This window comes from Pan paniscus, chromosome 13, assembly GCF_029289425.2.
Source record: "Pan paniscus chromosome 13, NHGRI_mPanPan1-v2.0_pri, whole genome shotgun sequence".
NCBI classification, from domain to species: Eukaryota; Metazoa; Chordata; class Mammalia; order Primates; family Hominidae; genus Pan; species Pan paniscus.
In genome coordinates, this window is record NC_073262.2 from 32,044,914 (window position 1) to 32,071,936 (window position 27,023).

General features: G+C 38.7%; 1 protein-coding gene across 4 annotated transcripts in view; it reads right to left on the reverse strand.

The window, feature by feature from the left end:
* Positions 1-27,023, reverse strand: part of KYNU (kynureninase) — a 290,523-nt gene that overhangs the window by 183,568 nt on the left and 79,932 nt on the right. For 2 of the 4 annotated variants that reach the window (XM_055108491.2, XM_063595156.1), the window contains exons 3-4: positions 24,493-24,591; positions 5,063-5,241 (exon numbers count right to left, since the gene is read on the reverse strand). The exons of 1 other annotated variant lie outside the window; for it this stretch is intronic. The gene's annotated coding sequence lies outside the window, so the exon portion shown is untranslated. The remainder of the gene's footprint in view (positions 1-5,062; positions 5,242-24,492; positions 24,592-27,023) is intronic. One more of the 4 variants, XM_055108490.2, reaches the window with a different exon arrangement.

Genomic DNA, 27,023 nt, shown 5'->3' on the forward strand with positions numbered 1-27,023 from the left:
GATAATAGTAAATACAAAGGTTCCAATATGTAAAACACTACATATGTAAAACATTTTACATATGTAACAATATGTAAAACACTGCAAAAATATAGTGTAACTATATTTAACATATATTTATATATGTTTATATATAGTGTAACTATACATAAACACTATTCTTTATTTTTCTCCTATAAGGTAATTTGGTTCTGTGTAGAGTTTCTCTGCTAAAAAACACAGAGAGTGCTACATTCTGTATTTCTCATGTCTGAAGTCAGTCCATTGTGCGCTGCTGATATTACCAAGCTCTGCTGAGATCTGCTTTGGGGTCTCCATGACACATTGAATAGAACATGACTTTAAAGTCAGAACACACAGAATTTATACTGAGAATCTGCCTTTTTTTTAGTTCTGTAGCTTTTGTCAAAAGACAACCTCTTTGAGTCTGTTACCTTATCTGTAATAATATGACGTGTTATCTCCCTCACAGGGTTCCTGGGAGACTTACATAATATTGTATATGTCTAGGGATGTTTTCATGGGAAGTTTTTTTGAAAAGCTGTATGGAACTGTCATCAGTGCATTAATTTAAGATATTTATGGTCTTGTTTATGTTTCTAACATGTACAATCCATTGATTTATGAGCAAGGTCAAATATAGATGAGAATCAGTAGATGAGTTCTTAGTCACAGGATGTTTTACACATGATAACATGATCACAGAGTGCCCCTTTCTCTCCTATCCTATTCATCTCTTAGTAAAATTTTCTGTGGAGCTACTTAGGAGGCTGAGGCAAGGCATTTAGCACCATCCTAAGCAACACAACAAGACCTCATTCCAAACAACTTTTTTCTTTCTGTGGATATGGAAGATGAAATACCAGTTTTGGATAGAGAAAGCTTGTATCTGGAAAGAACTCACCTTCAGAATGTGAATATGATTTAAAAATCATATTTTAAATGACAAATAATAATTACGTGTATTTATAAGCTACTGCGATTCTTTGATAAATGTATACAATGTGGAAATCAGCTTATGTAACAAATCCATTACTTCACACACTTTTTTTTTTGAGGGGGGATAATATTTAAAATCTATTATTTTAGCAATTTTCGGATATGCAATGCATTTTTATTTATTATAGTCACCATTCTGTGCAATAGATAACTCAAATGTATTCCATCTGTCTGAAACTTTATGCCCTTTGACCAGCTTCTCTCTTTTCCCCATTCATCCACCTACTCCAGCCTCTGGTAACCATCATACTCTCTGATTCTGTAAGTTCAACTTTTTTGGATTCACCTGTAAGTGAAATCATGCAGTATTTTTATTTTTGTACCTGGTTATTTCACTTAGAATAATGTCCTCCAGGTTCATCCATGTTATTGCAAATGGCAGAATTTTCCCCCTTTTAAAGGCTGAATAGTATTCCATTATGTATATATACCATATGGAATATGTAGGCTCCTTTGAGTCAAAGGGAGTGTGCTATTTTGCTTTTAGCCATATGAAAGTGACCTTGAGACAAGGCACTACTGTGTTAATGGCATAGTATTTTACATACCTCATTACAGGTTGATGAATCTAAAGGCTTTTGTTTTGTTTTGTTTTGTTCAGGAGGAAGAGGGAAATAGAGAAGGTATGCATTAAAGCAGTGCCATGTTAGAATGTGTCTGCCTTAACAGAATGGTAGTCAAATTGACTTAAGCTTAGCTTAGTCTGAAAATTCTTTAGATTCAACCAATAATAACAAAAGTTGCAGGAAGGGAGTTAATGTAACAAGAGTAGCTATAATCATATTAATGACATCTAATATTTTCTTTTTCTTCACAGCCCACTCCCCAGACCTTCACCCTGACACACACGCACACATACACACACACACTCTCTCTCTTCTCTCTCTCTCTCTCTCACACACACACACACAGTACAGCCAAGAAGACAAAGTTGCAATGTGCCTAAGTTACTCTGTATCTCTTGAGGTACTTATACTGTGCGGGAGAAGGCAAGAACTAACATATTTAAACAGTGCTACCATCCCTACACTATTCTATATTCATATGTCAATGGCAAAATGAGGAAAAGAAAAGGAAGGAAAGATACACATAAAAAATGTCATGGCTGGGCATGGTGGCTCATGCTTTTAATCCCAGCACTTTGGGAGGCCGAGGCGGACAAATCATGAGGTCAGGAGACCGAGACCATCATGGCCAACATGGTGAATCCGTCTCTACTAAAATACAAAAAAAAAAAAAAAAAAATTAGCCGGGCATGGTGGAGCACACCTGTCGTCCCAGCTATTCTGGAGGCTGAGGCAGGGGAATTGCTTGAACCTGGGAGGCGGAGGTTGCAGCGAGCTGAGAGAGCGCCACTGCACTCCAGCCTGTCCAGCCTGTCCAGCCTGGCAGCAGAGTAAAACTCCATCTCAAAAAAAAAAAAAAAAAAAGAAAAGAAAAGAAAAGAAAAGAAAGTCATTATGTTCCTCTGTGTTTGGTGAAATATGGTTTTCACATAATCATGCCGAGCCAACTAATTTTCTCAAATCCACTGAACGCTTAAGGTACATAAACACACACACATACACACACTCATCAGTTTATAAATGTGAATAAGAGGAGAGAAGTAAATAGTGAATGTTTCTAAGAATCGCAGAAATCTATTAGTGGTTTATAAATGTAACTTTTAGAAGGTAAACTTGGGATTTCTACAAAAAGCTACCTTACATTTTGCAAAATATTTTAAATTTATTCTAGTGAGAAAAAGCATTTGTGAGAGGTATGTGCATTTTTGATCATTGATTTATGTAATCAGAGATCTCTGTATGGAGAGGAGAGGAGAATTTTGCCACATAAGATTTCTTTTTTAGAATTTCTTAAATGTAAAAAGTAGATGAACCAGCATATAAAAATTCTGATAAATGTTAGTAGAAATGCCAGTGTAATTTTAGGGAAGGAAAATAGACTGACCAAAATTAAAGTGCAATGCTCAATAGACTAAAAATATTAAAGACGTGAATGAGCATAAAAAGAAAGACTAGCGTAACAAAATGCTGTTGAATCAGAGCTAGTAAGAAACAAACTGTAATCCTAATCAATATAGAAGAGCATAAGTAGAAATGCATTTTAAACTGTAAATTCCACAGAAGAAAATACTAGGGCAATAGTTAAATGCATAAGTAATCAAATTAATATTGATTTATAGCCATTAGGGTTGAATGAATTTGCATCTATTACACCAGGGCCAAAAGATGCAATAAGTTTTTTATATACTCTTGTTTATCCAATTAAAAATATTATAAAGTTACATCCTATTTGTCAAAATGTTGGCACTCATAAATAGTTTAATTTTAAATGAATTTTACAGGAATATTTTCTATTGATTTATTATTATTATTGTTATTTTTGAGACAGGGTCTCATTCTGTCACCCAAGATGGAGTGCAGTGGTGCAATCATGGCTCACTGCAGCCTTGACCTACCTGAGTTTAGGCAATCCTCCCCCACCTCAGCCTACTGAGTAGCTGAGACTACAGGTGCATGCCACCACACCTGGCTAATTTTTGCATGTTTTGCTGAGATGGGGTTTCTCCATGCTCTCCAGGCCGGTCTTGAACTCCTGAGCTCAAACAATCTGCCCGCCTTGGCCTCCCAAAGTGCTGGGATTCCAGGTGTGAGGCACGGTGCTCAGCCAAAAATTTTCTAAAAATGAAAACTCTGTTTGTCTGCAAATTTTCCTTGAAATTTTACTCATCTGGATGATCAACATGTACAGAGAAAAACTAGCTTGACTGCCTTTCACTTTGTTTGTGTAGATACTGGCTAAAGTTACTCATAACACACTGCTGATTGTCATGAAACTTTTCAGGAAGCTCAAATACAATGCCACTAGTAAATCCAGATTACACAGCCAAAGAATTAGTTGAGTACTAGTTACCATCATGTAGACTCAGAGTTGATCTTGCAATTAAAGAGGCAAATAGAAAGACATTAACTATACATTACACTTAATAGTGTTTGATCCACAAATTGTATTACCCACTTTGTGAGTCTGCCACTGGAAACTCAGGAACCCCGATTGCAGTCCTCAGTATAATTAATGATGACAGTTTTCCTATATCTACTTGCTAATGCCATCTATTGCCTGTGAGGTCTCACTAAGACAAATGACTTAGTCAATTGTGGATAAAAATGTTTTCCATCAGAAGTAGGCTGTGACATTGCCACAGAGAGTAAGCTCAACCTGACTATGAATGGTAAAAATTTTCTTGCCAAAATGTGCAATGGTAAATTATATTTTTAAGATTTATTTCTATCCATACAAAGGTAGCAATGTCAACAAGACCAATTGTTTTAGTCACATCTGTCGTACAGGTTTAAAAATATCTACTTACTGCCCAAACTAAATTTGGTACAGCTTTGTGTTTTAGACTTTAAATTTACTTTAGCCTGTCAGGTTTTAGTTTTTCAGGAGAAGTAAGGAGTAAAATATTGATCATGTTTACCCATTATAATCAGCCAGGGTTAATATGCTATTTCTCTTAGGGCTGAAGTAAACCAAAATTTAGGGTTAGTTTTATAGAAAGTAATACTCTTGGACTGGAATAATTGTCATTAATTTTCCCTCCCACATCCAGGGGAATTTAGGTTAGTTCTAAAATAAAAAAATAAATAAAAATAAATAAATAAAATCAATCTTAAAATGTGTCTGAAGACAGAAGTGATAAAAATAAAAGTTTTATATTTGTGATGCACATGAATAAAATTATAAAAATTGTGACTTTTAATGCATGAAAGGGAACATGTGTAGAATTGTAATAGTAATTCAATACTACCTTTTTGTTATACTTTATCATTGAGAAACTTAATAGAAACTACATGTGATAAAGATTTCTTTCCCCAAGTACAGGCCTTTGTCTATATATAGCTGGGATTTTTTTTTAAGTAGGAATCAAATTGCGTTATTTGCAGCACAACACTCTCCGGAAAATTACAAGGGAACAGGAAATGAAGGCCAAATTCTATTCATAGTCATCAAAGCCTTACATGATTTAGCTCCTGATAACTTTCTGAGTTCAACTCACATTGTATTCTTTTGTTTCTCAGTGATCTCCAAATACAATGGCCTTCATTCCATTCCTCAAACAGCCCATTTTGGTCACTTCTAGTGTTTTATGTTCACTCTTCTCTCTGCCTGGAATCTTCTCTTCAATCTCCTTGTAGCAAGTGCAATTTTCCCATTCTGCATCAGTTCTAACGTTACCTACAGGGGAGATCGTCCTTGAATGCTTTAACTAAAAGTGAAATCCCAATTCCTTCCCCACCAAATTTTTTCATTTAGAATTCTCTGGAATGATTTAATTTGTATATTGGTTTACATTTGTTTCCATGAGGTAAGAAAATTTTTTTTCAGAGTTATATGCCCAGTACATAGTAGGTGTTCAGTAAATATTTGCTGAGTTGATTTTGAACACATTGACTATTATATTAGCGTATTTTTAAAATCCCTACATTTGCTCATATAAATTGGAATATGGGAATTTAACTTATTCCCATATTCTTTCACACTGTTTCCTTATATATTAATAAAAGATATGTGATTAAAATGATCAGCTATAGAAATTACACCAGGCTTCTTTAGGTAAAAGGAAGGATAGCAAAGATTAATAAAGTCACTTTTATTAATGTTTATTTTATTAATGTTTATTAATGTTTATTTTATTAATGTTTATTAATGAGACCCTGTTATTTATTTAACAGGGTCTCACTCTGTTGCCCAGACTGGGCAGGATCATAGCTCACTGCAGCCTCAAACTCCTGGGCTCCAGGGATTCTCCTGCCTCAGCCTCCCGAATACTTGGGACTGTAGGCATGCACCACCATGCCTGGCTAATTTTTATTTCTATTATTTTTTTAAAGGTGCATTCTCCCTATGTTGCCCAGGCTGGTCTTGAACTCCTGGCCTTAAGCAACCCTCCTAAGCTAGGATTACAGGTGTGAGACACTATGCCTGGTGGTCACTTATCTTATTGCTTTAAAATCACAAATGCAAGTTAATTTTAGAATTCATCCTATATTATGGATATTTTTTGTCTTGAAATGATCAGATTTTTAAATCTGTTCATTTGCTCATTCATTTACTTACATATGGCTTGACTTAAGATATTTACTGAGCCACTGCTACCACTGCTACCTGAAAGGCACCATTCACAGTTTTTGGTATTCATCAGACAAGAAAACCCTTCACTTGTGGAACTTAGTGGGAATAAATAAATAAATAGCAAAAGCAGTAAATAAGAAACATATATAGGAATGCTAGAAGGTGGATGAAGCTATAGAAAATAGGGCAGGTAGCAGGTGAGGAAGGGCGGCAGGCTACTCTTGTTGACTATTGATTATTGCATAAGGACAGCATTGTTTACATGATGTACGCTTTGCTATTTGTTCCTGGAAATCAATACTGTTTTCAAAAGTTCTATCCCAATATGCATGCCAAATTTGCTATTTTTCACATATTTAATTATCTTTATTACAACCACTTTTAGTTACATTTAATGAAATGATTTTTTACTAGTATTTCCAGAACTTACCCAGGTTCTATTTCTTTCACAAAACTTATTCATAATATTCATAATACTCTGTTTTTAACTTATTATTTCTCTATCACTAGATTTTAGCTTCAAAATACAGCCTAGTATTTTCATTATTCTAGAAGAATTGCGTTATTTGTTTTTATTTACCAGTGCCAAGCATATAATAGGCAATTAAAACAATTTTTGGAATAATTAGCGAATGTATCTGTAAATGTTCATAATATTCCCTAATGCATCCAACCATTGCTCTGTGGGAAGAACTGAAGTGCCCATTAACCTAAATGCAGATGATTTAGCGGGAGAAGCTAAATATTCAGCTTCACAATATAAAATTGTGTGCATTTGTCTGAGTCAGAGCTCTATCTCTGCTGACATTGTTGCTGTTTTTGGCCTGGTTGAGAAGGCAGGAGGAAACAGATGGTAGAAATATTTATTTTCTTTAAGAGATTTAGATTGGGTTAAACTACATTAAACTGTATTGTTATACTACAGAAATGAGTTCTTGTTGAGGATGACTTAGAGGAAAGACAGAATCTGGGACAAGAAATGAGAATTCAGGATACAAGCCTTGGGTTTGGGTAATGGGAGAATTTTCCTCCCCAGACTTCATAATAATTGAACCTAGAAGAGAATGCTCCACTGCTTTTTTGATGGTAAAAACTAAGCTGACCCCTAGCAGTTGTAAGCAAGTTGTCATCTTGAGTGCTAGGCTTTCCCCTGAATATGTCCTGGACGGGTGGACTTTGAAAAGAACCACAAGCGTTTAGCCATTAGAAATAACTGCTGATTGTATACCACCTGGTTACTCATGAACTCTCAGTTAACCTTTTGTAAAACTGCAATCCAGCCACAATACTGTAGAGAGAGGTTTAGAGGAGGACCTTTTTCACTCCAGTGTCAAAATGGTAAAGTGAAGGTTGTATTTGTCTCATGCCCATCACTCCACTCCCAGTTGCCTTCAGGTTTGTAGCTGCAATGGTCCAAATGATGGTTTGGGGGGCGGCAGTTGGAGAGGAAGCCAGAAGGTGAGGCAGACATGCATGTAGTGACAACAGCCACAGCAAAAAGCCAAGGAGTCACCTATTAATGTCCAGTGAGGTCTTGAAAGGAGCCGGGCACATTCCTCAGCCCCGGGCTCAAAACAAACAAGCCCAGTACAAACACATCCCATCCTCCTATCTCACCACATATCGCCATATATCTCTCAAACTTCCTGAGCCCAGTACAAACACCACCAGGAAAGTCTCCGATAAAGGGACAGCCGTTCAAAGTTTTACTGAAAGAGCGGGAACCAAAAGAATTCCTTTGTTCCCCTGTAACTTTCAGGCTATAAAAAGCAAACACTCGCATTGTTCAAGGCCCTCTTGTATGCTGTGGAATGGAGGGACCAGGTTCGAACTTGTAGTAAAGATCCTTGCCGCTTGGCTTTGACTCTGGACTCTGGTGGTCTTCTTTGAGGAACTAACGGTCTGGGCATAACATCTGGGGGCCCATCCGGGATTCCCCAAGCCCACCAGACCCCCTAGTCAAAGGATCTGCTAGGATCGATCTACTGATAGGTGAGCTGGCTCGTCTCCGTTTGTCTGTCTGTGTCTGTTCTGAATCCGAATCTGTGACTCGCGAGGTCTGAAACTGGAGCTGGCACAGTCCTGGCGGACGCGCTATAGGACGGCCAGCGGAGACTGGTGGGAGACGTCCCCTGGCTCTCATCTGATCTATATTGTGATCTGAACTGCCCCGGTTTGGTGGGCAGCAGCTGTCTCTGATCTGAGCTGCCCCGGTTTGGCGGGCAGCAGCTGTCTCTGATCTGAACTGCCCCGGTTTGGCGGGCAGCAGCTGTCTCTGATCTGAGCTGCCCCGGTTTGGCGGGCAGCAGCTGTCTCTGATCTGAGCTGCCCCGGTTTGGCGGGCAGCAGCTGTCTCTGATCTGAGCTGCCCTGGTTTGGCGGGCAGCAGCCGTCTCTGATCTGGGCTGCCCCAGCGCTATCGCAATCCAGGCAGCTAACTCTGAGCCGGGCTTCTGGTGCGCGCTTGCGATCTGAACTGCCCCGGTTTGGCGGGCAGCAGCTGTCAGCTGTCTCTGATCTAGGCTGCCCCAGCGCGACCGCGATCCAGGCAGCTAACTCTGACCCGGGCTTCCGGTGCATGGTTGCGATCTGAACTGCCCCGGTTTGGCGGGCAGCAGCTGTCTCTGATCTGGGCTGCCCCAGCGCGACCGCGATCCAGGCAGCTAACTCTGACCCGGGCTTCCGGTGCGCGCTTGCGATCTGAACTGCCCCAGTTTGGCGGGCAGCAGCTGTCTCTGATCTGGGCTGCCCCAGCGCGACCGCGATCCAGGCAGCTAACTCTGACCCGGGCTTCTGGTGCGTGCTTGCGATCTGAACTGCCCCGGTTTGGTGGGCAGCAGCTGTCTCTGATCTGGGCTGCCCCAGCGTGACCGCGATCCAGGCAGCTAACTCTGACCAGGGCTGCCTAGGTGCGCCTGTGATTAGATATCATTAATAAGTCAGATCAGATTTCCTTTACAGGGATTCAAACCCACATTCCTTTACAGGAAGAGACTACAAATTATTACAGGATAGGTAATACCCAGAGCACTCCTCTATCTCTCCTTACAAGTAATTTCAAAGAAGTTAGAGCAAGGGGCCATGATCTTGGTATAGAAATCAGGAAAGGAAAGCTAATTACTCTGTGTCGCTCCGAATGGCCTGCCTTTGATGTGGGGTGGCCGCCCGAATGGACCTTCCGACTTGCTGTCATCACTAAGGTAAAGTCCAAGATTTTCCTACCTAGGCGTGTGGGCCACTTAGATCAAATCCCATATATCCTCATATGGCAGGACCTTGTTGAGAACCCGCCTCCTTGGCTGTCCCCTTTCCAATTAGCCTCTGAACCCTGTAAGGCACTGGTTGCTCGACCACTAAAATCCAAGCAACCAACTGCCCCCCCCCATCCTGTTCTACCAGACAGCGGGGACCCACTGTTCACAGAACCCCCTCCGTACCCCTCCGGGCCCCAGGCCCCAGCCCCCGTGGCTGAGCTGCGGGAGGGAGCAGGTGGACGGGAGGCGGCCGGCACACACGGGCCCGCTGAAAAGGAAAGTAACTTTGAAGGGCCGGCGGGGCAGACGCGAGGATGCACTTCGCGGACTAGCCCCCCTCAGCCGCCTGACTCCACGGTGGCTTTACCCCTTCGGGAAATAGGACCCCCAGATGACACAGGAATCCCCAGGCTCCAGTACTGGCCATTCTCCACCAGTGATCTGTATAACTGGAAAACTCAGAGTGCTCAGTTTTCAGACAACCCCAAAGATTTACTGGCTTTACTGGATAGTGTCATGTTCACCCACCAGCCCACTTAGGATGATTGTCAGCAGCTCCTCCGAATCTTGTTCACCACGGAAGAGCGAGAGAGAATACAGATAGAAGCTAGAAAGCTGGTCCCGGGGGACGACGGTCAACCGACTGCCAACCCCGACCTCATAAACGCAACCTTTCCTCTGACCAGGCCAGCGTAGGACTACAACACGGCAGAAGGTAGAGGACGGCTACACCTTTATCGCCAGACTCTAATGGCAGGTCTCCGGGCAGCTGCTCGCAAGCCCACTAATTTGGCTAAAGTATATTCTATTCTGCAGGGGAAGACAGAGAGCCCAGCTACCTACTTAGAAAGATTAATGGAAGCTTTTAGACAGTACACCCCCATAGATCCAAAGTCTCCAGGAAGTCAGGCAGCTGTTGTAATGTCTTTCGTAAATCAGGCAGCCCCAGATATTAAGAGAAAACTCCAGAAATTAGAAGACTTGGAAGGAAAGTGGATTCAGGACCTCCTTCAGATAGCCCAGCAGGTTTACAATAACAGAGATACTCCAGAGGAAAAGCAATTTAAGGCCACTGAAAAAATGACCAAGGTCCTGGCAGCAGTAGTACAGAAAAAGCATCTACAGCCAGAGTACACCCAACCTAGGCGGCCCCCCCGGCATGATAATCTGAGCAAAGACCAATGTGCCTACTGTAAGGGGGCTGGCCACTAGGTAAGAGACTGCCCCACTCCATGACTGCACCAAGATACTAGCTCAGGTGCACGGAGTTCGAGAAGACCTGCAGGACCGCCCACTTCCTGACGCCGACGTCTGGTTCACTGATAGGAGCAGCTTCATGCATCAAGGCCAGAGGTACGCTAGAGCGGCAGTAACTTCAGAGACTGAAGTAATCTGGGCGGAACCCCTGCCCCCGGGGACATCGGCCCAGAAGGCCGAACTGATAGCGCTCACCCAAGCTCTTACCTTAAAGGCAGGAAAAAAGCTGACAGTATATACAGACAGCCGATATGCTTTTGCAAGGGCGCATATACATGAGGCCATTTACAGGGAGCGAGGATTACCAACGGCTGAAAGAAAAGAGATAAAAAACAAGCAAGAGATCCTAGCCCTGCTAACAGCCCTATAGAGGCCAGAAAAATTAGCCATTGTACATTGCCCAAGGCATCAGAAACTAACTACTCCAACTGCTCAAGGCAACTTTCTGGCGGACCAAACTGCAAGGAATGTGGCGAAGGCTCCCAGCCAACTCCTTGCACTCCAGCTCCCTGACCCAGGCCCCCAGGACTTGCCATATTTCCCTGAATATTCAGAACAAGATCTCCAGTAGATTGACAAACTTCCCCTGAAACAAATCCAGAATAGGTGGTAGACTGATACTAATGACCAAACCATCCTACCAGAAAAATTAAGATAACAGGTGTTAGAACACATCCACTGAACCACCCACCTAAAGGCCCGGCGGATGATAGACCTGATCAGACGCTCCAAGCTCAAAATCAGACATATAGCTGAGACGGCCAGCAGTATCGTGACAAGTTGCAAAGTCTGCCAGCTTAACAACGCATACCCCCAATCTCAAGCTGCAGCAGGAACAAGGCTCAGGGGAACCAGGCCCGGTATCTACTGGGAAGTAGATTTTACTGAAATAAAGCCAGGAAAGTACAGGTACCGGTACTTACTTGTCTTTGTAAATACTTTTTCAAGGTGGACTGAAGCATTCCCAACCAAAAGAGAAACTGCTCAAGTCGCAGCAAAGAAAATTCTGGAAGATATCCTTCCCAGGTATGGCTTCCCCATCCAGATAAGGTCAGATAATAGGCCCGCTTTCGTCGCTAAAGTAAGTCAAGACTTGGCTTCCATCCTTAGGGCAAATTAGAAACTACATTGCGCTTACAGGCCCCAGAGTTCAGGACAGGTAGAAAGGATGAATCGGACCTTAAAAGAGACCTTAACTAAATTGACTATAGAGACTGGCGCTAATTAAGTAGTCCTTCTCCCCTATGCTCTGTTCCAGGCCCGTAATACCCCTTACAAACTAGGCCTTACCCCTTACGAAATCATGTATGGCAGAACTCCACCCCTAGTTCCTAGCTTAAAAGATGACCTGCTTAAGTCTGAAACAGAAAATGTCTCTGAATTCTTATTTTCCCTACAAGCCTTACAGAAAATTCACCAAGAAATCTGGCCCAAGCTGAAAGAGCTATATGAGACCAGTCCCCCACCGACACCCCATCCGTACCAGCCAGGAGACTAGGTCCCGGTTAAGCGACACCGACAAGAGACCTTAGAGCCCAAGTGGAAAGGACCACTCCAAGTACTCCTGACCACACCCACTGCCCTGAAGGTAGAAGGCATTGCGTCGTGGATCCACTACACCCACGTCAAGCCAGTGGACCCAACCTCTGACCTTCTGGGGCCAATCATGGCGGCGGCTGAAGCACCGGACACGTGGACTGTGGACAGAGCTAAGAACAACCCCTTAAAACTCACCCTGCGCCGGCAGCATAGCTCACTGCAAACATGCAGTTAAGTAGTCTAACTCTAACATTAGTCTCCCTAGTGGCCGCTGGGGAAAACATAAAGCCAGCTCCTAATCCCTTTGTCTGGAAATTCTGGCTTTATGAAAACCAAACCCACCCTAGGCAACCTCATAAGCCCGGGAAATTAGTGGCCAGTGCAGATTGCCCCTCCTCAGGGTGCAATAGCCCAATTTTACTAAATTTTACCGATTTCCCAGTAGCCAAACCAGTGGCACCAATAATATGCTTCGAGTATGATCAGACTAAATACAATTGTAAGCACTATTGGTGGCACCAAAGTGCCGGCTACCCTTATAACTATTGTAACATCCATAAATACCAATGGTAGGGTAGAAAAGAACAGATAGATCCCAGATAGCCCTTCCATCGCAGACGAGATAGAGACCTTTCATATACATAGATAGTTAGAAACCCCTGGAACTCCCGCTGGACCACGCCTCAACACAGGGCTGTATACTACTCCTCCGCCTCCACATGGCCTAGCAGTCACCTCTATCTGTGGCGGGGTCTAGTGCAGGTACGGCCCCTGGTCCATGGAAATATCCAGCGACAAGAAAACCGCCTGACACAAGATTTACGTCCTTTTTCCTGGTTAAAATTATTGCAAGAAGGATTAGAACTTGCCAACCTTACAGGACTTCACAGCCTGTCTGGCTGCTTTCTGTGTGCCACTCTAAGGCGTCCACCACTAACCGCTGTCCCCCTGCCATAAGGATCCTTCACCTCTGCCCAAGCTAACAACCACTGAAACCTCTCATATGCCCCTATCCCTAACGTGCCACTATACCTAAACCCCAGTCAAGAAAAGTTTCCCTACTGTTTCTCAGGAACTAATTCCAGCCTCTGCAACATCACTGCAACACCCCCTAACATCACCTTAAAGGCTCCGTCAGGCATATTCTTCTGGCGTAATGGAACATTATCTAAAAACCTATCAAGCCCCTCCGTTACCAACCTACTGTGTCTTCCTGTCACATTAGTTCCCTGGTTAACTCTACTTACTGCCGGCGAGTTCCTAAGGTATACCGGTAACTGGACTAGTGCTGTTATTCACCCAGACCCTAGACCGAGACCTGCACAAGCCATATTTCTCCCCCTCATTGCAGGAATCTCCCTCACTGCATCCTTCATGGCGGCCGGACTGGCTAGGGGAGCCCTAGGTCACACCCTCATAGAAAGTAACAAGCTGTACCAACAATTTGCCGTTGCTATAGAAGAGTCAGCTGAGTCCCTTGCCTCCCTCCAGCGGCAGCTCACGTCCCTAGCACAGGTAACCTTGCAGAACCGGAGGGCCTTAGACCTACTCACTGCTGAAAAAGGAGGAACGTGTATGTTTCTAAAGGAAGACTGTTGTTTCTACATAAATGAATCAAGGCTTGTGGAAGACCGGGTCCAACAGTTATGCAAGTTAAGCACAGAAGTAAGAACACGGCAGTTTGCTTCAGCTGCAGAGCAATGGTGGAACTCATCTATGTTTTCTCTGTTAGCCCCCTTCCTTAGACCCCTGCTGAGTCTACTATTTCTGCTTACCGTAGGACCTTGTGTTAACACAACTGTTAACAGTTGTTAATTCTGTTGTTAACAGAATTTTGCGATTCGTTAAAGAAAGGTTTAACACTGTACAACTCATGGTCCTCAGAGCCCAATACCAACCTGTAAACGCTGAAACAGAATCAGACTTATAAGACCCAAGATTGGCTCTAAAAAATACCTGAAAAGAAAGGAGGGAATGAAAGGAGCCGGGCACATTCCTCAGCCCCGGGCTCAAAACAAACAAGCCCAGTACAAACACATCTCATCCTCCCATCCCACCACATATCGCCATATATCTCTCAAACTTCCTGAGCCCAGTACAAACACCACCAGGAAAGTCTCCGATAAAGGGACAGCCGTTCAAAGTTTTACTGAAAGAGCGGGAACAAAAGAATTCCTTTGTTCCCCTGTAACTTTCAGGCTATAAAAAGCAAACACTCGCATTGTTCAAGGCCCTCTTGTATGCTGTGGAATGGAGGGATCAGGTTCGAACTTGTAGTAAAGATCCTTGCCGCTTGGCTTTGACTCTGGACTCTGGTGGTCTTCTTTGAGGAACTAACGGTCTGGGCATAACAGTCTTATTCTGTTCTAAGTGTTATTCATGTATCAATTCATGTAATTCTCCTAACTCTGTGAAGAGCGCTATCAATACCACGTGCTACTGGTATGAATGTAGGGGGAGAGAACATTGAATAAGAGGCTGCCACTCTGACAAGTAGCTCAGTGTCATAATTTTGATATCAACAGAAATATGTCTAAGTTGATTTACAGAAGATGATAAAGAACACCATACTTGTTCCAGAAGTTCTATTTGTGGAGAGTTCTCTGGGAGAGATTATAGGCAGGGGTGGACTGGAATAGGAAGCTATGGAACAAGCTCCTGTTGATCACTAAGACTGGGTATTATCACTTGGATTAGAACTTAGTTTTACAAAGAGTTAAGAAGTTCAAAGGTCTTTGTCTTAGTTGCTGGATACATGCTGAATACAACTTTGTGAATTGATCAGAAGCATAACTACTAAAATCAAGGCTGTAACTTATGAAATAATTTGTACCATCATAAATTGTTACCTTTTAGCTTACAGGGCTTCCCTGGGGAGCATGAACTCTGTTGATCAATTCACCCTGAGTACAAGAGGTGATACTTGGGGTTTAGATACCCTGGTTAGTTCATTTTCAGTCATTGCCACATATCAAAATGAAGAAGTTACTGAGGACACATGTGTCTCAGGCCCACTCCACCCATCCTGACCTAGGACTAGGGAAGAGAAAGAGAGTGTTTCATTTTCTTACTGAAACTCTAATGTCAAAAGTGGGCTATGCAATCTGTGTTCTATAAAATATTTGCAGAGAAAATGAAGGAAAAAGAGAATGATAGACAGAGCTTGGTATCTGCAACCACGCCTGTCTAGGTTGGTTAACTGAGGTAGGATGCAATATACTTGAGAGAATGATTCTGATTGTCTTTACTATTGACATCAACTGCTATCATCAAGTCAATGTGGCAGTGATCTCTACCGATTATTAAGGTAGCTTTGTAAGCAGAATCAACTAAGCTTTAGTGATGTTTTGGTACACATCCATAAATCCATCTATTTATTTATTTTTTTCTTGGTATTTTATCAGAGGAAAAATAGGTGTTTATTGCCTGCGTATGGTGAACTAATTTAACCCCTTAATAAGTAATTTCAAAATAAAAGCATTTGTTGCTGAAAGATATAGATATCAACCAACAGGCACTAAAATGGATAATCTCATGAGGCCTTCTAAGGTTATTAAGGTGAAGCCTTAATGGAGCAGAGAATTCATAAACATTGCAGGATAAAATATGAAATGTGATGCTCAAGTTGACATATCTATTGTAAAGCTTTTTGTTTTGAACTTATATTCTCCAAGCAAATATAAAATATTACAGATTATTAAAAAGCATATGACATACATATGTTAACAATAAAACTACCAAGTATTATTCAATTATTTACATTTGAGCCTGAACATAACTTTTGTTATTAGCTTGGTAACTGCTCTGCTTTATTCTTGCATATGTCTTGGCAGAGGGTACCAAAAGTCAAAACAATTTAACTGCATATTCCCTTGAAGAGGCCTAAGCCTCATGTCTATAGACACAACACACAGTAAGCCTGAATATATTTAATATTCTTTTCCTTTCTTGTTTCTTTTGTATAGCTGTGCTTATAATGCTACTATGTTGTTAAAGAAAATAGATATGTAGAAAATAGTTAACCTAAATAGCTGGGCAATACTAAAAATGGTTAATTGTTAATTTGAAACTATTAATAAAAACCTGCAATGATATATGAAAAGTTATTTGAATTTAGTAAAAACAATGTGTGTAAACATAGAAAACTGGTTGAGGTATACAAAAAGTTCATAAATGTTGAAATACAATTAATAAATGTAGAAAAAGATGTTCAATTTCTCTTGTAATTAAAAGGAAGTGTCATTTTCCATTAAATTGACAAAATAATAAAATAAGCTGTGCTTTTAGTATTATTATGTCATTAAAGAAAATAGATACATAGAAAATAGTTATCCTAAATAGCTGGGCAGTATTAAAAACTATAGAATACCCAACTGAATACTTACATTGATATCCATGTCAACAACCCAAGCCTCTTGCCTCAAAACAGAATTAAAAAAAAAAGTGGGGGGGGGGGTGTTTGTTTGTTTGCTTTTTTTAGAAAAGGAAAATGCACAAGAGTGTAAAAAAGTTTGAAACATCATGTTTCAGTTTTTACAGTTGAAAGTCTCTTCAAAAAGGATTCAACCTAAAATAGTTGTCATTGAAACCACAAAGTCTACTTATTTCTATGGGAATAGCTCACTGGAGTTCTGTCATTAGGATTCCTGGGCATTAGGGGAGAAAATCTCTGCTGTATAGTTTACCTGCCTGTTGTTCTGTGTACCTGAGGGAAAAGAGTATTGTTCTTTTGGCAAAGAGAGGAAACTGTGAGATTCCGGACATTACAAACTTCTCTCTTCTCGGAATTCTTAATTTTCTTTTAATGGTTGAATGTGCATTACATATTTCTCTGATTTGATTACAAACTCTTTGAGAAGACAGACTTATTATATCTTCTACTTCTTTCTATATACTCTAAAACAACCGAGATTTCTACGAGTAACCAACGTATATTATATTAATTGTTGATTCAAACTGATTGAACACACGTGTCATAAAAATTGTAAAGGGGTATTTTTTATTTGTGTAATTTGATTTTAACAGCTTGGACAAATAGCTCACATTTTAAAAGCCTTCAAATATGTTTTTGAATCAATCAATAAATATTTACTGAAAGGTTTCTGTGTTCTCAGCACAGCAGAGGATGAATAACAACAGTGTTGAACGAATCCTTCAAATCTACTTTTATCCCAATTCTACAGGAAACGTTTCTTTCCTTATATTTATTTCAAACTCCAGATGACTCTCAATTAATGTGGTTTAAGATAATCATTTAATATTGCACATTTTTAAGAATAAAGAAAGTAAAATATTCAATAGCTTTTGAAAAGAAGGACCGTGAAAGGTGCTTTGCCTTAAGATATATTAAGATACATATGTAAAGTTGAGATGTTATATACCATACTTAATTATTTAGTTTGGTTACTAAATATATATTAAGTAAAAATTTAATGACATATCATTTTTAATTTTACTCTATTTTACAATTAGTTATTAAGAAGTACTATTATAAATGTTAGTGGGTATATGAAGGGAGCAGAGAAATAAGCCTGGAAGCAGATCCAGGTGTGTGTGGGTGTATGGAATTCTTATACAGTATATACATATTTTGTATTTATATTAATTATTTTTTAAAAATTAACATCTTAAAGCTATGGAGATAAAAGATTATTTTATAATATATAGTGATAATTGGCTGACGATTAGGTAATTGTAACTTAGATTCCCTATTTTACTGCATAAGTCAAAATAAATTCTAGATGTATTTAATATTTTAAGACATGAAATTTTAAAGTGACTAAAAAAATTGAGTGCACCTTAGGATAAGGAAATGCTTTAAAAGTATGATACCACAAGAGAAGCCATAAAGGAAAAAGACATAGATTTATCCACATAAAATAAAAACTTTTAATAGGGCAAAAGTTAGAATATAATTAAAAGTAAAACTTTAAAGCTATATACTATATATGTAATGAAGACCTACTATTCTTACTGCAAAATAGGTGCAATACTTTGGAGACAGTTTATATTTGAGAACAAAATCTGATTAATTGCCCAAAAGAGTTGAGAAGAAAGGACACTGTTAAAATGTTAATTTTCTTCACTTGTGTAAAAGGAGCTAGAGATACACAAAGCAAATTTGGCCTAAACATTGATAAAAATAGAATCATTTCATGTTTTTTAATTGTTCATTTGAAACCATCAATCAAAACTTGCAATAATATATGAAAAGTTATTTGAATTTAGTAAAAACAATGTGTGTAGAAATATAAAAGTGGTTCAGGTATACAAAAAGTTCATAACTGTTGAAATACAATTAATAAATATAAGAAATATATTGAATTTCTCTTGTAAATAAAAGGAAGTGTCATTTTCCATTAAGCTGACAAAAATGTTAAAAAGCAGCAATATCCTATATGGGAGACGATATGGCAAAACACTGGCACTCTTGCATGATACCAGTTATTTGTAAATCAGCACATTCAGTCTTAGAATACTTTGATGATTACAATATTAAGCCTTAAATATGCCCATATTCTTTAAATCTGAAATTTCTTGTTTTGTGAGTATATCCTTTGAAAATTAATCAGAGAAATGCACAGAATGTCTCTTTCAGGTACTCAAGAACACCTCGATTATAGTTTTTCAGAGAATGGTCTTAAGTTCTAATTAATGCTCGTTTGGATAATAAATTACGGAGTGAAAGCAAATCTCTTTATTGCACAGAACACTGTGGACTGGGTCTCACATCTACACCCTTTTTCATTTTTCTCCTCTTCCTCTCATGAACTTTCACATCCGCACTAGGCTCTGTAAACTGACTTTGCAGATGTTGTTATATTCTCCCCTGCATAGCTAAATCCTTATTTTTGGTTCATTTGCCCCACTTCTTTGTGTATGACTTTGCCCGTGATTCATTATATTGTGATATACACTGAAAGCAAAAGGTAAAAAACAGTGTGCAGAAATAGTGAAAAACAAAGGACTATGAAATTACATAATAGGGTCAAAGAGAACCTCTCTGAAAAGTTGTATTTACATCAGTCATGGGAAGGAGAAGAAATTAACCAATAAAAGAATTAGAGAACAGTGTTTCCGATAGAGGTGAGAGGACAGCAAATATAAAGGCAGGAAGGAGCTTGTTTAAAGACTTGCAAGGAGGGACATGTGAAAACAATGGGACAGTGGCTGTAGGTGAACTAGGTAAGACAGGCAAGGTTTAGATTACAAGCCCCTTCTAGGTCAAGACTACGTATCTGAATTTGTTCAAAGTGTACAGGGAAGCCATTAAAGGGTTTTAAGGCTAGAGGTGACTTTATGTAATTTATATTTTTAAAGGTTGCTGTGGTTACCCCTAGTTCTATCCAACATGTCCACGAAAGCAATGATTAAATATAGAGAAACTACTTAAAGCAACCATTAAAAGACATTAGAGAGAACTAAGAAAGATAAGATGTAGGGCTCTTTTTCTTAAGAGAAGGGAAGCAAAAATAGTAACATGCAGGTATTTTGGCTCTCTCCTCTCAAGGCTTTTGCCAACTTTCAGTTCAAGCGAATACAGCCCAAGCCAAAAATGGCCAATTTTACAGGCGTGTGTTTGGTACTGGGAAAATGGATAGAACTTGAGAGAAAAAAGTCCTGGAGAGAGGAAACTTCAGAAAAGTGAGTTTAAAAATCTGCATGCAAATTTCTCTCAAGAATTGGCTGATGCCTACAGAGTGAGATTCCAAGAAACTCAGCAGAAACAGTAGATAAAAGCCAAACAGGTGAACAGAGATTTCAGGAACAGTTTTGGGGAGGCGGATGTTGGCATCTGCTTTCGAGAGAGGGTCCTTGTTAGACTCCAAGAGCTTCCAGCTGTGAGATACCAGATGGGTCATGGCCTAACAACAGACTCTGCTGTAGGAGCACAGCCATGCAAATGATAATCTAGGAGTAACGACAAACTGAAATAACTGCTTAGAAATAGATTTAATGGAGGAAAATGACTTAGAAACTTTAGGAAGGAGGAGGTTGGGGTGGTTCAATTGACGGGATCAGAAGAATAAAGTCCAAACTTGATTTTTTTAGTAGTAGAAATATTCAAGATTCATAAGGAAAAATCAACAATATTTTTGGTAATCTCTGAAGTGTACACTCTAAAGTTAGCTTGGAATGAAATCTTTTGACTTTACAAGAATTTTCTTAAAGAATGAACCTATTGATTGTTTCTAAAGAATTTGTTCTATACTATTTCCTGGATATGAGTTATATATTAGTTAGGGTTGTCCAGAGAAACTGAACCCAGAAGATGTATGCATATTTCACATCATCTATCTATCTATCTATCTATCTATCTATCTATCTATCTATCTATCTATCTATTTACCTATCTGTGTATCTACTTTCTTCCTATGCATCATCTATCTATGTATCTATCTTCTTTCTTCCTATTAATTATATCTATCTATCTATCTGTCTGATTTATTAGAAATAATTAGCTTGCAAGATTATGGAGATTGGCACATCCAAAATCTATAGTGAGGGCTAGAAGTCTGGAGACCCAGGAGAGCCAATGGTGCAAATGAAGTCTGAAGGCAGTAGGCTAAAGAATTCCTTCTTGATCAGCAAGACTTATCTTTGTGCTGTATTTAGGTCTTCAAATGATTAGATGATGCCCAATGACATTATGGGAGGCAATATCCCCTACTCAGAGTTCACAAATTTAAACGTTAATCTTATCCAAAAACACCTCAAAATTGACACATAAAATTAACCATTACAAGACATAATTGGCATAACATGCACAGATGTTAAGTGATTGGTTCAATGAGTTTTGACAAATATATGCTCCTATGTAGCTACCACTACAACTGAGAACATTTCTGTGACCTCTGAATGTTTCCTCATGTACCTGTCCACTCAATCTCTTCCCAGGCCTGGTGAACATTGATCTAATCTCTATCATCAGTTTTTTTCTGCTTTGTAACTGACTGTAAATGGAATTTTGAATATCTAGTGTCTTTTGCCCAACATAATTCCTGTGAGATTCATCCATGCTGTTGTGTGCCTTGATCACATTTTGAGTTATATTGCTGAATAGTATGCTATTATATAAATATCTACTATTTGTTTACTCTTTCACATTTTACTTTGTTTCCAGCTTTTAGCATTCTAAATAAAGCTATGATAAACATTCTTATAAAAGTCTTTCTGGGAATATACATTTTAATTTCTTGGGAAAACATCTGAGAGTAAATTTGCTAGGTCATGAAGGAGGTACTGCTTTACAGCAATTTGCCAAAGAGTTTTCCAAGCGAAGGTACAGTTTCTCTTTCACCAGTGACATGTGGGAATTCCAGCATCTCTACATGTTTATGACTTCTTGGTATTTCCATTATTTTAAATTTTAGTCATTCTAGTGAAGTGACTTCTTATTGTGGTTTTTACTTGCATTTCCATGATGACTAATAACATTGTACATTTTTTTGTGGTTTTATTAGCCAGTTGTATGTTCTTTGGGGAAGTGTCAGATCTCTTGCCAGTTTTTATTGTGCTTGCTTTTAAAAAATTATTGGGTTTTAGGGATTTTTTAAATATATATTCTACATACAAATTCTTTATCGGAAATATGCATTGCCAATGTTATCTCCAGGTCTGTGGTTTACTTTTTCATTTTCTTAATGATTCATTTAATAAGCACATACTATTTTGTTGTCTAGATCTTATTTTTTCTGATTTTATTATTAGTGATCTTTGTGCTCTGCCTAAGAAATCTTTGTCTATGGAAAGTCATAGGGATATTATTCTTTTATTCTAGAAGTTTTATATTTATGGCTTTTATGTCTTTGTCTGTCATCCACCAAAAATTATTTTTTCACAGCATTATTGAAGAATAATTGATGTACATTTAACTGTACATATTGGCCAGGCTCAGTGACTCATGCCTATAATCCCAACACTTTGGGAGGCCAAGGTGAGAGGACCACTTGAACTCAGGAGTTCGAGCCCAGCCTGGGCAACGTAATGAGACCTCATCTCTATAAAACATCAAAAAGTGACTTGGGCTTGGTGGCATTCACTTGTAGTCCCAGCTACTTAGGAGGCTGAGGCAGGAGGATCACTTGAGCCTAGGAGGTCAAGGCTACAGTGAGTTGTGATTGTGCCACTGCACTCTGGCCTGGATGACAAAGCAAGACCCTGTCTTAGAAAAAAAACCAAAACAAAACAACAACAACAAAACCCAAATCTGTACATGTTTAAAGTCCATAATGTGATGGATTTTGACACATATAGCTCTTTGAAGCCATCATCACAAATCAAGATAATAAACATATCCATCAGAAAACATGTTTTGATCACTGAAGGAATTGTTCATAAATAACACTGATGAAATTGTACAAGAAGCCAGATGTGACATCTCTAGAGGTTTTCATCTAGTGGAAGCTATGTTATTTCATTTTCTACTAATTCTAAGTACATATTTTCAACACATTTTTGCTAGTTATTTTTTCTTAGATCTAAGCACATATTTTCAACATACACTCGCTATATATTTTTATTCCATCAGTACAATGTATACTTTCAAGTCCAAAGCACATTTTTGCTCAATATCTTTCCCAAGCCTTTAAGAGAGGCTAAACGGTTTCTCTACCCTACTTGAGAAACCACACATTAGTTAGGAGAGGTTGCTTTTAGGGCCACTCTGCTTTTCAAAGCCTAAACTATTTTTTCATTTTAATTATGATAAAATATATATAGTATAAAATTTACTATTTTATCCATTTTTAAGTGTACAGGTTATTGGTATTACATACATTCACACTGTTGTGAAACTATCACTATTCCTTTTTAGAACTTTTCATCAAACCCTACTGAAACTCTATTAAACAATAATTACCCATTCTACCATCACCCCAACTCTTGATAACCACTGTTCTACTTTCTGTCTCTATGAATTTGTCTATGCATTTTTTTTGTATTGTGTGAGATGGAGGGAAAGATCCATTTCCCCCCCATATGAATATGCAGTTACTCTAGCACCTTCCAACTTGTCAATTTTTACTCCCCAAAAATCCTGCTAGGATTTTGATTGGGATAGCACTGAATCTACAGATTAACTTGAGAGGCACTGAGAGCTTAAAGATATTGAGGCTTCCAATCTATGAATAAGGTAAATCCTTTTCCTTATCTAGCTCTTCGTTAATTTCTCTCTGAAGATTTTTTGAGTTTTCTGTGCAGACATTATGCACATCTCATTAAATGCATTATTTTTGTTTTCTGATGGTATTGTAAATGGGATTTTTAAAACTTCATTTTTTGTTCATGTAATGAATCACAATTATAGTGTATAATTTGAAAAAAAATTGACCTACATATACACATGTGAAACCGTTACAATCATAACCAAGCAATAAACAAATCCATCATCCCTAAAAGTTTTCTAATGCACACATCTAATGCTTCCCTCCTGCCCCTCTATACCTTGTTCTCTCCACTGTCTGCTTTTCTGTCACTGTAAATCCATCATTTTGCACTATGTAAGTGGAATTATACAGTAAGCCTATGTTTTTGTCTGGCTTATTTCATAAAGCATAATGTTTTGAGATTACTTATATTGTTGTGTGTACCAATGGGTCACCCCTGTTATTGCTGAGTGCTGTTTCATTGTATTGATGTAACACAATGTGTTTATCCATTCACCTTTGGTAGGCATTTGGATTCTTTCCAGTTTTTGGCTATTACAAGATAGTTATCATGAACGCTCATATACAAGTCTTCGTATGAACATATGTTTTCACTTTTCTTGGGTAAACACGTAAGTGTAAAATGTCTGAGTCGTATGGTAGGTGTATATTCACCTTTAAAAAAAATGCCATTGTTTCTCAAAATGGTTGTACCATTTTCTATTCCCACCAGCAGGGTATGAAACTTCCAGTCCTCTCAAACGTTTGTCATGTCCAGTCTTTTTAAATTTTAGGCACTCTAATACACTTTTAATGTTATCTCATTATGATTTGAACGTGCATTTCCCTAATGACTAATGATGTTGGGCATCTTTCATGTGCATATATGCCATCTTGTTTGGTGAAGTGTTCAAATCTTTGCACATTTCCTTAAATTTTGAATTTCTTATTATTGAGTTTTAATAGTTCAAAATATATGCTTTATATAAAATGTGCTTTACAGGCTGGGTGAGATGGCTTACACCTATAATCCCAATTCTTTGAGAGGCTGAGACAGATCACTTGAGGTTAGGAGTTCAAGACTAGCCTGGGAAACACAGTGAGACTCCATCTCTACAAGATATAAAATAAAATTAGCTGGGCATGCTGGCACATACCTGTAGTCCTGGCTACTTGATAGACTTGACACAGGAAGATTGCTTGAACCCAGGAGCTCGAGGTTGCAGTGAGCTATGATTGCACCACTGCACTGTAGCCTGGGCAACAGAAAAAAACAAAACAAAATAAACATTAAAATAAAATAAAATAAAATATGCTTTATAAATACTTTTTTTCTAGTCTGTGCCTCATTTAGAAAAATGCTGGACACAATCAATCAAATGATAAAGGGTGTATCACCACTGACCCCACAGAAATACAAACAATCATCAGAGAATACAATAAACACCTCTATGCAAATAAACTAGACAATCTAGAAGAAATGGATCAATTCCTGGACACATGCACTGTCCCAAGACTGAACCAGGTAGAAGTTGAATCTCTGAATAGACCAATAATGAGTTTTGAAATTGAGGCAGTAATAAATAGTCTACAAGCAAAAAAAGCCCAGGACCAGACGGATTTACAGCTCAATTTTATCAGAGGTACAAAGAGGAGCTGGTACTATTTCTTCTGAAACTCTTCCAAACAGTTGAAAAGGAGGGACTCCTCCCTAACTCATTTTATGAAGCCAGCATTATCCTGATACCAAAACCTAGAAGAGATACAACAACAAAAAATACACCAAAATTTCAGGCCCATATCTCTGATGAACATCGATGCAAAAATCCTTAATAAAACACAGGCAAACCGAATCCAGCAGCATATCCAAAAGCTTACCTACCATGATCAAGTTGGCTTCCTCCCAGAGATGCTATATTGGTTCAATATACACAAATCAATAAATGTGATTCATCACATAAGCAGAACTAAAGATGAAAACCACAAGATTATCTCAATAGATGCAGTAAAGGCTTTTGATAAAATTCAACATCCCTTCATATTAAAAACTCTCAATAAACTAGGTATTGAAGGAACATACCTCAAAATAATAAGAGCCATGTATGACAAACCCACAGCCAATATCACACTGAATGGAAGCATTCCCCTTGAAAACTGGCACAAATCAAGGATGCTCTCTCTCACTACTCCTATGCAACATAGTATTGGAAGTTCTGGCCAGGGCAATCAGGCAAGAGAAAAAAAATAAAGGGTATTAAAATAGGAAGAGAGCAAGTCATATTGCCTTTGTTTGCAGATGACATGATCCCATATCTAGAAAACCCCTTTGTCTCAGCCCAAAAGCTTCTTTAGCTGATAAGCAACTTTAGCAAAGTCTCAGGATACAAAATCAATGTGCAAAAATCACTAGCATTCCTATATATCAACAACAGACAAGCAGAGAGCCAAATCATGAATGAACTCACATTCACAATTGCTACAAAGAGAATAAAATATCTAGGAATACAGCTAACAAGGGAAGTGAAGGACCTCTTCAAGGAGAACTACAAACAACTCCTCAAGGAAATCAGAGAGGACACGAACAAATGGAAAACATTCCATGCTCATGGATAGGAAGAATCAAATCGTGAAAATGGCCATACTGCCTAAAGTAATTTACATATTAAATGCTATTCCCACTAAATACCATTGACATTCTTCTCAGATTAAAAAAAAACTACTTAAAATTCATAAGGAACCAAAAAAAGAACCCACATAACCAAGACAATCCTAAGTAAAAAGAACAAAGCTTTGGCATTGCACTACCTGACTTCAAAGTATACTGCAAGACTACAGTAATCAAAACAGCATGATACTGGTACAGAAACAGACACATTGATGAATGGAAAACAATAGACAACTCAGAAATAACACCACACATCTACAGCTATCTGATCTTTGACAAACCTACTAAAACAAGCAATGTGGAAAGGATTCCCTGTTTAATAAATGTTGCCGGGTGAACTGGCTAGCCATGTGCAGAAAATTGAAACTGGACCCCTTCCTTCCATCTTGTGCAAAAATTAACTCTAGATGGATTAAATACTTAAATATAAAACCCAAAACTATAAAAACCATAGAAGAAAATATAGGCAATACCATTCAAGACACAGGTACAGGCAAAGATTTCACGACAAAAATGTCCAAAGCAATTGCAACTGCAACTAAAGCAAAAATTGACAAATGGGATCTAATTAACCAGCTTCTGCACAGCAGAATGAATTGTCATCAGAGTGAACAGGCAACCTATAGAACGGAAGAAAATTTTTGCAATGTATCCATCTGACAAAGATCTAAAATCCAGAGTCTACAAGGAACATAAACAAATTTACAAGGAAAAAAAACATTAAAAAATGGACAAAGGACATGAACAGAAACTTCTCAAAAGTAGACATTCATGCAGTCAACAAACATATGAAAAAAAGCTCAACATCACTTATCATTAGAGGAATGCAAATCAAAATCACAATGAGATATGGTCTCACTTCAGTCAGAATGGTGATTATTAAAAAGTCAAGAAACAACAGATGCTGGCAAATTTGTGGAGAAATAAGAACCCTTTTAAACTGTTGGTGGGAATGTAAATTAGTTCAACCATTGTTGAAGACAGTGCGGCGATTTCTCAAAGATCTGGAGGCAGAAATACTAT